This window comes from Aquarana catesbeiana, linkage group LG05, assembly GCF_042186555.1.
Source record: "Aquarana catesbeiana isolate 2022-GZ linkage group LG05, ASM4218655v1, whole genome shotgun sequence".
In the NCBI taxonomy this organism is placed as follows: domain Eukaryota; kingdom Metazoa; phylum Chordata; class Amphibia; order Anura; family Ranidae; genus Aquarana; species Aquarana catesbeiana.
This window is the reverse complement of record NC_133328.1, coordinates 336,855,674-336,871,565: the sequence shown is the minus strand read 5'-3', so window position 1 is coordinate 336,871,565 and position 15,892 is coordinate 336,855,674.

Genomic DNA, 15,892 nt, shown 5'->3' with positions numbered 1-15,892 from the left:
ATCCTGATCTAGGTTTAGTTCCTGATCCCATTGAGACCTGTATTTCAGGGACGGGGCATCCCCTGCCGCCTCCAAAAGTTTGTAGATCTGTGAGATAAGGCCCCGCTGACGGGGGGCCTCACGACACAGAACCTCATACAAGGTTGTGTCTACCTCTGAAGGGGTGGGGTAATGTTGTTGAAAAAAGTGACGTATCTGAAGGAAACGATAGAATTCCCGGTCTGGAATATTGAATCAGGTTTTTAATGACGAAAATGTGGTGAATTTGGAGTTAACCAGGAAATCACCCAAAGTGATTAGATTGTGTTGTGTCCATTCTTGAAATGATTCCGGGTGGAAGTAAGCTGGAGGGAATCTAGGGTCACCTATAAAGGAAGCTCCCTGAGGGGATTGAGTAGTGAGGTTGAATCTATTTTTATATGAGTTCCAAAGTTTTAACCCCAGGGACACAACCAAATTTTTAGAGGAAATGTCTGGGAGGGAGGGGACAGAGGACCACAGTATCCCAGGGAGAAATAGGGGGGAAATAGAATCTTGTTCAAATTTGACCCACGGGACCTTGGAGTTTCGAATGTTCCATTGGGCTTGTTGAGCATATCTACTGGCTAGGTAATATAGCCAGATTCGAGGGACCCCCAATCCCCCACTTTTAGCAGAACGGTAAAGTGTGTCCCTAGCAAAATGGCAAATTTTTTTTTGTCTTGCCAAATAAATTTGTTAAGCTGTGCTTGGAGGGTTAGTAAATAGGATTTGGAAACTCTAATTGGGAGGGATCTAAATAGATAGAGTAACCTGGGGAGGATCACCATTTTGAGGGCTGTAATTCTGCCCATGAATGAGATGTGAAGCTGGGACCACATTTTTAGAGTTTTTTTCAGTTTGGAGATCATAGGATGGTAGTTAAATTCAAAAAGTTTGCTGAATTCTCCCGTCAGACATATGCCCAGATAAGATATGTGGGCATCCGCCCACGTAAAATGAAAGGTGTCTTTAAGATGTTGGAGTTCAGGTGGAGAAAATCCCACCGGTAGGGCCACCGATTTTGTGACATTGATCTTGAGACCGGAGACTCCAGCAAAGTTTGACAGGGTCTGTAGAAGATTAGGGAGGGAGATGAGGGGATTGGTTAAGAACATAAGGACATCGTCCGCATACATGCAAAATTTATATGTAGAGGCATCTTTAGTATACCCTGAGATATCTTGGTTGGCAAGTATAGCAATGGCTAGGGGTTCCAGGGCAAGGGCAAAAATCAGGGGGGAAAGTGGACACCCCTGCCTAGTGCCCCGACCTACTGGAAAAAATTCAGAGTAACAGCCCGGGATCTTAATTAGAGTTTTGGGGTTAATGTAGAGGGCACGGAACCCGTGTAAAAATTCGTTGCAGAAGCCCATACGTTGCAGGAGGATGGAAAGGTAGTTCCAGGAGACGCTATCGAACGCCTTATGTATGTCAAGGCTAAGCATGAAGAGTCTCCTAGAGGTTTGATTCGCATCCTGAATTATGTTGGAAGCCAACCTGATGTTATCAGTTATAAGTCTGTGGGGTATAAATCCTGATTGAAAGGGGGAAATAAGGGAAGAAATAATAGATGCCAACCTGTCCGCCAGAATTCTACAAAAAATTTTTAGGTCATTATTCATGACCGAAATTGGTCTATAATTTTGAGGAAGCAGGTGATTTTTATTGGGCTTGGGGATCAAGGACATGTTTGCCAACAACATTTCATCTGGGAAACTACCCCCTTGTAGGACCCCGTTAAATAACTGTACTAAGCTGGGGGTTAGAAGGGTGGCAAATTTTTTATAGTATATGGCTGAAAAACCATCTGGGCCAGGGGCAGAGCCAACCTTCAGGGATTTGATCACTCGAAGAACTTCTGAAGTTGTAATGGGAGCGTTGAGTTTCTCTATTTGTGTGGGAGAGAGGGAAGGTATAGGGATATTTTGAAACCAAGTATCTTCTGTACTAGTGGATGGGGTTTGAACTGGAGCTAAGAGGGAGGAGTAGAAGCGTTCGAAAATGTGAAGTACCTCTTTGGGATGAGAGGTGGGAAAACCCGTTGTAGAGGTCAGTTTGTATACATGCGTGAGGCGGGAGGACTGGTTAAGTTTTCTGGCAAAGAGAGTTGTAGTGGTGTTATTGTGCAGCAGAAATTTGGCTTTGGACCATCTAAAGGCTTTCTCAGTCTGTGAAGATAGGAGAGAGTCTAATTCTAGACTCTTTTGGTCTATGGTTTTCCTAGTAAATTCTAAGCCTAACATAGCGGTGTTTTTATATAAACGATCCAATTCTGTCGTGAGATCAAGGATTTTTTGTCTACGTATCTTATTATGGGAAGAGGCAATGCTGATAAGCTTTCCTCTTATAACTGCCTTATGGGCAGACCATATTATAGCAGGTGGGGTTTCTGGGAGATCGTTAAAGGAAAAATTCTCCTCAATGGACTTGGCAGTCTCCGATTCAGCCACTAAATCCGAGAGCAAAGCTTCGTTCAATCTCCAAGTGTGTGGGGTGGGAGCGAGGCCTATAAATTGTGTAGTGAAAGAGGTGATATGGTGATCTGACCAGACACAAGGTTGGATCGTAGCATTCGAGGAGTTGGCTAAAATGATGGGGGTAGTGTAAATATAGTCCAACCTAGCATAACTATTATGGGGATGTGAGTAAAAGGTGTATTCTTTTAGTCCCATGTTATGCATTCTCCAGGTATCTATTAGCTGGTGGTCAATCAGGCCCTGTGAAAGAGACCTGGGAAAGGCCTTAGAGGAGATCGTGGAGGAGGATCTATCAAGTGTTGGGTTAGCCACTAAATTGAAGTCACCCCCTATTATCATATGGGGCGAGTTCAGGGAGACCAATTTGTCAAAAAAGGATTTAAAAAAGGATGCAGGTGCGTCATTAGGGGCGTAAACGCTGGCTATGGTTATTTCTTTGTTGTGGATCATCCCTTTAATAATGACGAACCTGCTATCCTTGTCCTTATGGCAATGCTTTACCTCCATTGGTAAGGGGGCATGTAATAGTATGGCGGCACCCCTGCTTTTGGTTGAATGAAGAGAGTAAAATGATTGGGGAAAATTCCTGTGAAGGAATTTTGGGTGTGAGGTATGTGAGAAATGAGTTTCCTGAATTAAAAGAATCTTAGCGCCCAAATGTTTATATTGATCAAAGGCTTTGCGTCTCTTGACGGGGGAATTGAATCCCTTCACATTATGGGAAATACAGGTAATAACCATGATGTGTCATAGTCGAACTATCACAACAAGAGAGATTCAGGGTAAATCCTGTGTGGGGGGTAAGCTGAACTTGTGATCTGAGATGTAAGCCAAGCAGGGGTACCACCACTACAGCATTCCATAAAAAGCAAATATAGTATATACTGAAACGCAATAGGAAGACATGAATCTTAAATGTACAAGGCTCATTAACGATATATATAAGGAACCAGTGTTGTAGGTACTGAATTGACTGACCAAAAAACAGAAAAAAGAGAAAGTTTTCAAAAAAACACAAAACCAAAAAGGAAAAAGGCCTAGAATCAGGCTACTAGACAAGGACATAAAGTCAAATGTCCAAATCTGGTCAGTGAAGTTTGTGAAAAAAAACCTTCACTTGAACAAATAATTCACAAGCGAGACAACTAGGTCTCGTACCCAGCGGGACTGCAGCTCCCTTAAGTGGGGTTGCAGATAGTGTAGACAGTAGGGCTTACAGCGCCCCAAGGCACAAGAAAAACACAAAACTTTGCTGGGTGGGGAGAACATATCGCGGCACCGAGGGACGGCCACCATCTGTGGGAAAGGAGAATTTGCGGTGCTGAACGTCTCAAGGGAGATTCTAGCGTAGTTGTTCTGCGAGGCCCTCTCCAGCTTCATAGCGGATCCTCCTTCTGTCTCTCCTGGGTGGCGGGGTTTGCCAGATCGGAGCTGGACGTGGTGTTGATGGAAGGCGACGTATTGCAGCAGCATCCAGGAGGCCGAGTTTCACTAGGATTTCTTGGCCCTCACGGAGAGAGGACGCGGCAAACGTGGTACCATTATGGGGGACAAGCAGTTTGAACGGGAAACCCCATCTGTATCGGATATGTGCAGATTGAAGCACTGTAGTGACCTCTTTCAGGCCTCTGCGTCTGTCGAGGGTTGCTGGGGAAATATCTGGGTAAATCTGAATGGTGTGATTGTCCAGAGTAATACGTTGATTATTTCGGGCAGCCCTCAGGATTTCTTCCTTAGTGAGAAAGTCCTTCATACAGAGGATCACATCCCTGGGGGGCTTGTCATCAGGTGGTTTAGGGCGGAGAGCCCTATGGATGCGATCGCATTTGAAGGCCGCGGATTCGTGGTCTGGGAGAAGTGACTTGAATAAACGGATCACAGTCTGAATTAATTCTGTCTCAGATTCTGGGATGCCTCTGAGCCTCAGATTGTTGCGTCTATTTCTGTTGTCGAGATCTTCGACTTGGGCCTGAATTGCATTGAGGGCTAAGGCTAGAGATTCGTGATCTCGGCTGAGGTCGTTATATGCCAGGGCTAGCTCATCGTGTTTGGTTTCGAGTAGCTCAGTATGTGAGCCCAGGGCTGCTATCTCGATAAAGTATGGGAGGTTTTGTGCAGCTCTGTTTGGAATTTGGTTGCCAGTTTGGTGTACATGGCTTCCAGACTGCTGTCCAAGTCTGCCTTAGAGAGGGTGGGGTGGTACTCACTTGAGCCGTGCTTGTTAGGAGAGAGGTCCGGCTGCGACGGAGTGGATGGGGCCGGAGAGTCCCCTCTTCCCGCGGCGCCATCTTGGGACATGCTGTAGCGGTCCCGCGTGCGGAGAAGATAGTGAGTTAAGGTATTCTGAGAGGAGCCCCGAGATTTCCTTCGCTTCAACGGCATGCACCAAGCATATGTGGCTTGAGGGGTGCTAAAAGTATTGTAGTTTGAGCTGTTTATGGCCCTCAGGAAGCCTATAGAGTCCCGGGTGGAGCGGAGCTACTGTGTCAGGCGTCCATCTTCCTCCGCGCCGCGCATACGCCCCCCCAATGCATACCCCTTTTGATTTGGCTTCATTATTGGTCGCATGGTATATTGTTGGGAATTGTTTGTTATGTAGTTTGGGGATTGCGTCTGTTCTAAAGTGTGTTTCCTGGACTAGTGCTACATGGGTTTTGGACTTATGTAGCAAGGAGAGTAAGAGAGAATGTTTTTCGGGCGTGTTTAGACCACGTACATTGATAGATTTAAGATTTAGAGAGGTGTGTGGTTGCGCCACATTGTTTGATGCTCGATTAAGGTCCATGACCTACGTCAAGGTCGGGGAGAGGGAACAGAAAAAAAAAGAACAAAAGGATAAGTAAGGGAGCAGTGGGTGGGGTCCGGTTAGAGCCTTTCTGTCTTAAATGAGAGCTGTTGGTATTGTGTTGTGTAGGGCTCTGGAGAGTAACCGATGAGTCAACTGGGATAATTAACTATCCCGCACCCTCAATTCAAGAAAAGGGATCGGTAATGTACAGCGCAGGGGTAGTGCAGAGCCTGTGAGAGGCAGGCTAGTACACTTCACCTTTACTGTGTGGGGGTTGGAGAGATTCTGACACGAGAGAATTGGCGGATATATGTAAGAGGTGAATGTCCTGCCATCCCTCGACCATGGAGAAGGATGGTAGGAGGGGTGTTGAACGAGCCTGTACGGTGTAAGTGTACAGCTGTATTTTATAAGCTTGTGGGTACATAATAAAAAGTATAAAAACCAAACAACTCCTATAAACTCAGTAACCGCTCTTGTAAGGGAGCAAACTGTGAATGTGGTTTTCAGTATCAGACTTTGCATGAGGTAAAATCAGACTGTTGGAGTCGCCACCATACCCGTGTATGAATATGGCGGAGAGTCCCCCCCTTCACTTATGTATCCTGTGAGAGGAGAGAACTCAAGACACATTGCTGTTATAGAGTAATGTCATATCTTAGAGCATTGGATGGATCCTGGGGGCCATTCTGAGATATGCGTGTGTGGTAGCCCAATACCTCAAGGAGCCCTTTGCCCTCTCCGACATTTGGTTCCGGGGTGACTGCCGTTCAAGTTGCATGAGAAGAGTGTTCCACCAACCATCAAACAGTTGTCTCTGCAGTGTAATGCTGGTGTATTACTTGAGTCCATTGTGGGAGAGGTGTGAGTTATGTACTTCTGCCGGCGGAAGTCCCTTGAGCGATCGTCCATGACGAGGCAGTCTACCTGAGGATCATGACGGTGCAGCGTGGTCTCTGAGAACTGGTGCGGTTGCTGGTCAGGAGGTCGTGCGAGTCCTGGGTGTCGCTCTCCTGTTAGTAGGCCATGGCCTTGGTTGTGGATCGAGGTGACTGGAATGCGGGTTAGGCAGCGCCTATAGCCTCATCGTGTACGGATCATTGTCCCTGCTTTGATGTGTACGGTGACGTTTGCCAGTAGGAGAGGAGAGAGACTTCCGCGTCTAGTATGTGAGCAGGTATGTATTTCCGGCTTTCAAAGCATTATGGGAATTGTAGTTTACTGGCTATGCGTTGGAACCTCAGTTAAGGAAGCACGGTGTGCAGAGATTATTCCAAGTCCCGTTAGTGTACTCGCGCTGAGTACATACGTCAAGTATGATCTCTGCATATAACACTGGTTAATGACAGTATTAATAGGATCAGGCACTTTTGCGTTGTGTCAAGTAATTTGAACAGTTTAAATGTATAACAGAAAAATAAAGAACAAGGAGAGCCTAACTTGGCATAACTGAACAAGTATGGTACTGTGACATGGAGTACTTCCCTGTAACTCTAGCGATCTCGTCTGGCTCTCCTCGAAGAGGGCGAGTCAGCGGTGTTGAAGTTACGATGGCAAGTATTGTGGGTGCCATGATGCGCTGTGGTGGAGGGTGAACTTCTCCTCCTGTGGCCTGAATTCGTAGCTTCCATGGATTCTGCAGGCTGCTGTTCCCTCCGCATGGCTGAGCGACGAAAGCCCACGTACCAATTAGGTACCTCCACAGTGGGGATGTTTAATGCCTCACAAAAGTAAGGAAGGTCCTCAGGCACTTTAAGGAAGGCTGTGCGACCTTGCGAGGTGGCAGCCAAGCAAAAAGGATACTTCCATTTATAGGTGATGCCTTTGGCGCGAAGGGTGTCTAGCAGGGGTTTCAGGTCTCTGCGGTGTTGGAGAGTTATGCCTGACAGATCCTGGAATATCTGGATGTTCTTCCCCTCATGTATGAGCTGCGGGATACTTCTAATCTGTCTAATAATTTCTTCTTTGACCTTATAGTCAGTCAGGCAGCATATTATATCCCTGGGCGGATCAGTGTCCCTTCCTTTGGGTCTCAGTGCTCGGTGGATTCTTTCAAACTCGACAGGCATCTGGAGAGGTCTGTGTAAAATACCACTGAACAAGCTGATAACAGAGGGAGTCAGTTGATCTCCTTCAATTGACTCAGGGAGCCCCCTAAACCTCAAGTTACGTCTTCTGCCCCGATTGTCGAGATCCTTGAGGTGTCTCTGCATTTCCCTCATCTGTAGGGTATGGGTATCCACATGACGGGTGGTTTTGCGCAATTGTAGATCATGTTGTTCAGCCATTTGCTCCACCGCCGTGACTCTGTCAGACAGGGCGCGGATGTCTAAGCGAAGTTCCGAAATGGCAGCAGAAAGTGTGTCTTTAATGTTGGTGGCGATCATCCGTAGATCATTTATGTTTAGTTGGTGGTGGGGTTGTTCCTCCAAGGTAATTTCTCTCGTTAAGCTGACAGGAGGAGCGAGAGACGGCTCTCCTAGCTGAGAGGAAGATGCGGCCTGTGAGGTCCTGTGGCGGGAGGACGCCATGTTTCCTCTGCTCGTCCTAAACATTTCGGGCATATTGTGTCCCGTGTGCTCCGGGTGTTCCCTCGGTGATCGGGAATGTGAGGCTGAGGTGTTCCTGGAAGCAGTCCCCATAATTTGAGGCAGGTATCGCTTAGTTGAGCCTCCTGTAAGCTGATATCAGGTCGTGAGGTGGCAGGAGCTGTGGAACTAAGCAGCCATCTTCGTGTCAGGTCAGGCCACGCCCCCTTATTTCATGTTTTATGTAACTTTGGCATTTTGGATATATTACATAATTGCATGGTTGGTGGGGATGGGTGGAGACACCAGTCCATCCAGTTCAGTCTGAGTGAGTGTGGGTGTGTGTCTGTGGTTGTCCCTGTCCTTGTGCATTGTGTCTCATTGAGATGCTCATATTTGTTTAAAGGTACCCATATAGCAGGGCTCCACACGTGCATCGCATGCTCACGTCGGTCCCTGCCCTTGGGGAGCCTGCAGTCCGGGGTCCCCGGTTTGCATTCATGTACTAGGGCCAATTTTGGACGGAGGCCAGTTGGCCTGCCAGCATGTCTTTGGAGTGTGGGAGGAAACCGGAGTGCCCGGAGGAGACCCATGCAGGTGCAGGGAGAACATGCAGAGACCGGGCGGGTGGTGTCGTGGTTGGGATTCAAGCCAGTGGCCCTTTTTGCTGCTGGGCGGGGGCACTAACCACTACACCACTGTGCCACCCAATATTGTTTAGTTAAATATGCCTATATTTCAGTATAGGCCCTAATTGACATAGCCTAAAGTGTTTGTCTAGGGATAAGTGTTAATATTGGTATCTCAATTGTATAGTCAGTTTTGGTAGGGAGAAATCCTGGTTTGTCTTGTCATTTGTTAATGTCGGACATTTTTCTGTAGTCCGGGTTTCATTCACCATTTTTCCGTGGACCGATTTTTGATTGCTGCAACTGCCTTTTTGTTTCTGCTGATTTTAGTCTCGAGCTAAATATCTCTGATTTTGTATTGAATTCCATTTCCAGTAGAATCATTTAGGTTTTTATTCCAGTTGTTTTAAAGAAGTTTATTTTTCTAGTGAAGAAATCTCGATTTTGGCGGGATCAACAACTAAATTTCATGTGTTAATGGCGCCATTTTGTTTGTGGCCTGCAGTGGAAGGGTAAAGACTTTGGTTGAACTCCTTCAGCCGTCTTTTTGCAGGAGTTTCAGTTTTTGGCTTTTGTTACACTTTTGTGTGGTATTTCGGTCTCAAAACTTGTGGTTTGACTTCCCAGGGGATATGTGAGTCAAGGGGGATTCCCTCCCATTTGCAATATGGGGGCTTATTCCACCCACTTCTGGACAAAAGTTTTATTTGTTGATGTTAGCCATAGATTTTTCTAATGTCTTGATAGACAAAATGTGAAGCTATTCAAGGCTTCCCCTCCCCCTCCCTCTTCCTACTCAGGTGTGCAACAGGAAGTTGGTGGGAGGGGCTTGGTCTTTTGACTTGTGTTTGGAAGGACGAAATCATTTTGATTTTTAAATTAAATTAAGGTTTATACTGTAATACAGTTTTGGGTAGAGAGCAAACAGGAGGCATCCAAGTTATTGTTGTAATATCTAGGTACAGATAGAACTCATAATATTGTTTTGAATAGTGGAGGATTTCATGGTGCTTTGTAGTTTGTCTGACAACACATTTATAGGGCTGCCAATAACCGGTTGTAGAGCATGTAAATGTGAGGATTAGTACGCTAGCACACCGGGAGGCCGTGTAAAATAATCTGAGAACGCCGGGTGCCAGTACTGTAAAAATAGTCACTAAGCAGTACTGACCCGAAAACTAGTGCAAGGGTGCCCTGGACGCAGGGACTGTCATAAGCAATTCGAATCGTCATGAGTAATGTGCCGTCCATGCGTTGGAGAAAAAAAAATGAGGCTCCACACCAGTCAGACAGCTGCACTTCACATGAGATCTGGTTTGGGGCTCCGGACATGAGACCCCTTAAAGATTGGCAGATATGGTCAGAGGGTACAGTAAGGTGTATTCCTTTTTGAAGGTACTTTTGATGTCTGGAGGTACGAGACCCCAGAATAAAAATACCTTGGAAGTAGTTCAGCTGCGGCTTCAGAAATCTGTAATGTTGAGTGAGATGATGGATGCATAGTACACGTTTGTGTGATTAAAAATACACAGGCCTGTTTTTGAACTTTGTGTGGCTGGTCCATGCAAAGATTTCGAAATGCTCTTGTGCTTTTCAATTTGTATTCTTTTTCTATCCCTAAAAGAGTGAAGGCAGCATTCCATCTGGTTGTTTAAATTTTTTTCATTTTCATTTTTGGGAACTATGAAATATCTCCCCCACATTTGTATCTAAATGTTTGTCTCATTGTTTGTATGTAGTAACATGTTTAAACCTACCGCGACAGCCCTCTTGCATGTCGCGGCTGTTGTATTTTAAGTAAAAACGTGAAAGTAAGACTTACAGAGGGTTTAGTTATTATCGGTTTTGAGGAATGTCAGTGACAATTTGCCAATGTACATGAATATTGTATTGTTTACCATTCTTTGAAGGATAGAGTAATAACTTTTGTTTATAAGTATCTTTTCAGGGCTAAAGAGTTTCTGGAAGTATGTGTACAGGTGTATAAGAAGGTAAAAGTATCATAGGCTGTTTCACTGTTTTGTTCTGCACCATTCTAAACCCTGCATAAAATTTAAAATAGAGGTATGGCGCTTCCTTATAAAGTGTGTACTTGATATTAATGTGACCGATATGAACTATACCATACACAAACAGTGATAAGTGATCATATAAGTGCCCCCATAACTGGTGAAATATATATGTGATACGAAACGTGAAGAAGACCCTAATTGGGTACCATACACCTATATGCCCAGGTAATTTCCAAAAAGTACCACTAGGTGTGGCTGCTGATACACTATGCAGCTAATATGATGATTCCAACATATATATATATGCAAAAAATATAAAAAATAATATAATATACCAGTGCAATCAAATCCAAAAAATTGTTATGTACCCAAATGGTCTGCAAAATGTGTAATAGCCTATATGGATAGAAAAAATGTTCTGTCACAAGTAATGCATCCCAAACTGCAAATAGCAGAAAATTATATGTATATAAATATACAAAAAGGTTGTATACCAGTGCAATCAAATCCAAAAAATATGTATCCAAATGATCTACACAATGTGTCTCAACATAATTGAATAAAGAAAGAATAATAAAAAATAAAAAACACAAAAAACTGTCACACGTGAACGTCCCAGATTGCAATTAGCAGATGAAAAAAAAAAAAAAAAAAGTTCCAAGAGCTTGGTGACTGTGATGCCCTTATAGATGAAAGATCCGTGACTTCTGTGCTCCCCCTTTTGGCTCCCCACTCACCGACTCCCACTGCCCCTGCAGGGGTAACAGACACTTCAGGATTCCAATCCCGTCCTCTTGGCCGATATCCCGTGGTCACTGAGATAGGATGTCCTCTCTCCCAGGCGTTTCCAAATAGCCTCTTTGTACCACCTCCTTATATCACGTCCAAGACAGGGATCCCCAAAGAAATCCTGCACAGCACACCTCAGTGCACACACCGAGCCGGAAGATATCATAGGCTGTTTCACTGTTTTGTTCTGCACCATTCTAAACCCTGCATGTCTTCCTCCAGTTTGTAATGAGGAGGGAAGAAAAGGGGGGATGATAGTGGTGAGAATGACAATTTTTCAAACCAATAATACTAACCTTTGTAATTCTAACCAAGTTTGTGCCAAGACTGTCTTTCTTTGATGGAATTTGAATCAGCAAGCAGCAATCTGGTGAAGCAGGCTCACATCCCAGATGCTAAGAACCTTTTTGTCACTGGTTCCCCAGATGGTAAGCCACGCACAGGTTATGCAGTGACCACAGTCCTGATGTCTGGGTTATTGTCATATGAGGTTTGTATGGAGGTTAACCAAAAACAGAGTTGTACTTTCCTCATTAGCTGTCACCTACATTCTCAGCTGATGGGGTGGGTGCAATCACTGTAACATGATTTTCAAAAAGTCCACCACAGGGTTCACGAGTCTATCCTGGACCCTGACACAATAACCAGTTTACATTCTTTCCAACCAGGTGACTGGGTCATTGTAAAGAAGCTTGAGGGATGAGACCATGCCAGCCACTGCAAAAAATGGATCAACCACAAAGAGTAGAGAAGTATCTTTGTTAATTTATATTTTTTGTTTAATAAATTTTAGCAAGGGTAACGATGAAAAGCATCCCAACTAGCTAAGAAAGAGAACAGGACACATGGTCGGGTATTAGTGCCCCAGTGATGATGGCGGTACATGCTATATGTGACATTCATATTGTTGTGAGGAGTTTTGACAGACTAGTAAAATCCAAACAGACACCTGTCAAAGGAACTTAACAAAACATTTAGAGGGTAAAATTAGTTATAATTTTAACAAAAGCTCTGGATCTGCCAGCTTTGGTATCGGGATAACTAGGTAGCCCACAAGTGTGCTTCAACTGTAGTTTGGTATTAATGCGGATCTACAGCTTATAAGGTAATTCCCCTAAGGCAAGAGGTTCATGTGTGCTGGTGAAACTCGTCCCAGCATCTTATGTCGTGGCCAATCGTGAGGATCTGATGGCGCGAGAGAAGGTAAGAATGGCAAGGACAGCTGGAAGGGAATTGCTTGTACACAGTGGGGGCTTGAGCTTATGAAACGCTTGAACAATTTCTCATCCATTGAGGATGGGATGTCTTCATGTAACTGTTGAAGCTACAAGGAAGTTCCCACAGTCCAAGGGGGTTTCTGGGAATTCATAAGTAAAGATTGTTATATCTGGATCGGGGATAGTAGTGACAAAGTTCAGGCCCATATGGATAAGATTTAGGTCCCTACAAGGCAAAGTCAGAGCTATAGCTAGTGAAGGTTGGAATCCTTTTTAAGGGTTTGGGAATTGTGGGGGATTTAATTATTTTATTTTTCAGCGGATCATAGAGGGAGGAAGTAGGTTTATATATACTCATGTTGTTTTTGTTTCTATTCCTTTTATATGCTATGATGAGGTGCTCCTGTTGCCTGATTGGACACGTGACCAGAGCCTGAGCAGATGACCACATCTTCCCTGATGAGATGCCCCGAAGCCTGACCCACGTACAAGACACAGAGGATCCCAGACCGATCGGCGACTACTACAGCTCACCACGTCATCTCGAACAGAGTCTACATGTCAAGCTGTGTTTTACTTTTTATGGACTAAGAAGAAGATCAGGATTCATCGAGGGACACATGAGATCATATGACAAGAGGAGGGACTGTTGTGGAAAATTTTATATTAATGTATTGTCATAAGGGTCTCCCAGCGTCTGTTCTCTCGCAGCCCCGCCCTAAAGAGCTGACTGGGGCAGACTGACGCCGGTTGAGACCTGTTAGGTGGTGGAAAACTTCCTGGTGTTTGGAGAGAGATGTTTGCGGAGAGAGGACATGTCCGCCAGCAAAAGGGCCCCTGTGCAATGCACAGAACGATCGTCTGGTGGGGGTGTGTTCACTCTGCAAAGACATTATCGGTTTAGCGGTTGTTTGCCCTTGTCACCCTGGTATGCCTGATCAACATATTTGGGGTGCCATGACGTACACCTGCAGATAATCTCCCATGCATGAGGAACTCTAGTCATCGTCATTTGGTTGTATTTGGTTGTGTTGTTAAATCCTTATATGGTCATTCACATCTTGTGTTCATTTCCTGTGAGGTCACAAGCTTTGTAAGAGGTGTTTGGCTTTTGGAAGCCCAGCCCTCGAGTTTTGGGACTTCCTGTTATGTTAATAAAGAGCCAGGACACTGCTCGGCGGAGGGGCTTGCGGGCAGAGCGATGCTGGAGCTGAGAACGTAAGGATGTGTTGTGTCTGTTTGTGGGGAAGGGGCACACACCAGAGGAGGGCTACACCAGAGGATGGCATACGATCCGAAGGTGAGTTGGTATTATATCATAAGATGGAAATGGGTGCTTATTAGCACAGGAGATATGGCTGTGTGCATAGCTTACAGCCAAATTTTCATTTCACCACCTCATTTAAACCCATGATTGCGGGCAATGCACACGGTTGCAAAACAGTAGTATGGCAATTAGAGGTTTGAATGAATGAGGTGTGAGGAGGCGACACTATGCCCATGATCTTTGACTTCTCCCATGTTGTTCAAGTAGCTCTCCACCTCTTTAAGGCTGCCTACCCTTGCACTATGTCTTCTGAGGTGAGAAAAATGGAACATTTGATATGGAGGTAAAATAGTGATTTATGACAAATAAAAATTGTTCAGTAGTTAAATAACTGCTTAATAATAAAAAATAGCCATCCAACAGAATTATGTTATGTGATGGGTGTTTTGAGGAGAAAATTATTGAATGATAATATAACAAATGTAGTTAAATAACACATACAGTTTAGTGATTTGATATTTTAAATGTTTATGTTTAATGTTTTATGTTCAGCACGTAGCAATCAACCAGCTGTATTATTTAATTATCCTAACTGCTCTGAGCTGTTGAAAGTTGAAATGTAATTACATTGTTGTGTGTTACTTTATACCATTGATCATTCCTAGCCTTTTTTTACCCAGTAGGTGTATATTAACTGCTTCAGCCCCGGAAGATTTTACCCCCTTCCTGACCAGAGCCCTTTTTGCGATTCGGCACTGTGTCGCTTTAACTGACAATTGCGTGGTCGTGCGACATTGCACCCAAACAAAATTGATGTCCTTTTTTTACCCACAAATAGAGCTTTCTTTTGGTGGTATTTGATCACTTCTGCAGTTTTTATTTTTTGTGCTATAAACAAAAAAAGAGCGACAATTTTGAAAAAAAATGCATTATTTTTTACTTTTTGCTATAATGAATATCTACCAAAAATGTAAAAAAAAAACTATTTTTTTCCTCAGTTTAGGCCGATATATATTCTTCTACATAGCTTTGGTAAAAAAATTGCAATAAGCGTATATTGATTGGTTTGCACAAAAGTTATAGCGTTTACAAAATAGGGGATAGTTTTATGGCATTTTTATTTATTTATTTATTTATTTATTTATTATTAGTAATGGCGGCGATATGCAATTTTTTTTTATCGGAACATTATGGTGGACACATCGGACAATTTTAACACTATTTTGGGACCATTGTCATTTATACAGCGATCAGTGCTATAAAAATGCACTGATTACTGTGTAAATGACACTGGCAGTGAAGGGGTTAACCACTAGGGAGCAATGAAGGGGGTTAAGTGTGTCTCCTAGGGAGTGATTCTAACTGTGGGGGGGTGGGCTTCAAGTCACATGACAGCGATCACCACTCCTGATGACAGGGAGCGGTGATCTCTGTCATGACACAAGCCAGAATGGGGAAATGCCTTGTTTACATAGGCACTTCCCCGTTCTGAGGCTCCGTGACACGATTGCCAGGAGACCGGCGGACATCGAGTCCGCCAGTCCCACGGTCACGCTGCACACCTCCGGCGGCGATCGTGCGCCTTCTATCCCTGGCTCTTAAAGGGGGCGCTGCCATTGTGTCGACGTATATCGGAAAGTGGTTAAAGCAAACTAGTATTTGAGCTTAATATAATCAAAGTTGTAGCTAAAATGACATAGAGCAAAGATAACACTGATCTAAAAAGTAATCATTTTCCTTTGTTACTTGGGACTAGGAACACGTTTTCATAGTGTTTTAGTTGCCAAGGGAACCGATACTTGATGTTACAATTTTTTTTTTTCCAAATTTTCCAGCATAGGCTGTCTATTCAAATCAGATCACAGCAAAAGTAGTTTAAAAAGCACATGTAATGTTCATTCTTTCAAATAATATCCTTCCTGTCTGCAAAAATAGGCAATATAGATATTATATTGGTTAGTTTTGCAGACTGCAGTCTTGCACACTTATTCAGTATAAGTTCCAAAAGAAGAAGTAATGAAATTAGACATTCATTTATGTGTGCTTCTTAAGAAATACAGTGACGAGCGTGGCTTTAGTCCAGCTATCAATTATCACTTATAAGGTGATTATCATACTTGTAAAGAAAGACAGACTAATGAAATAAAACATCCACAATTATACA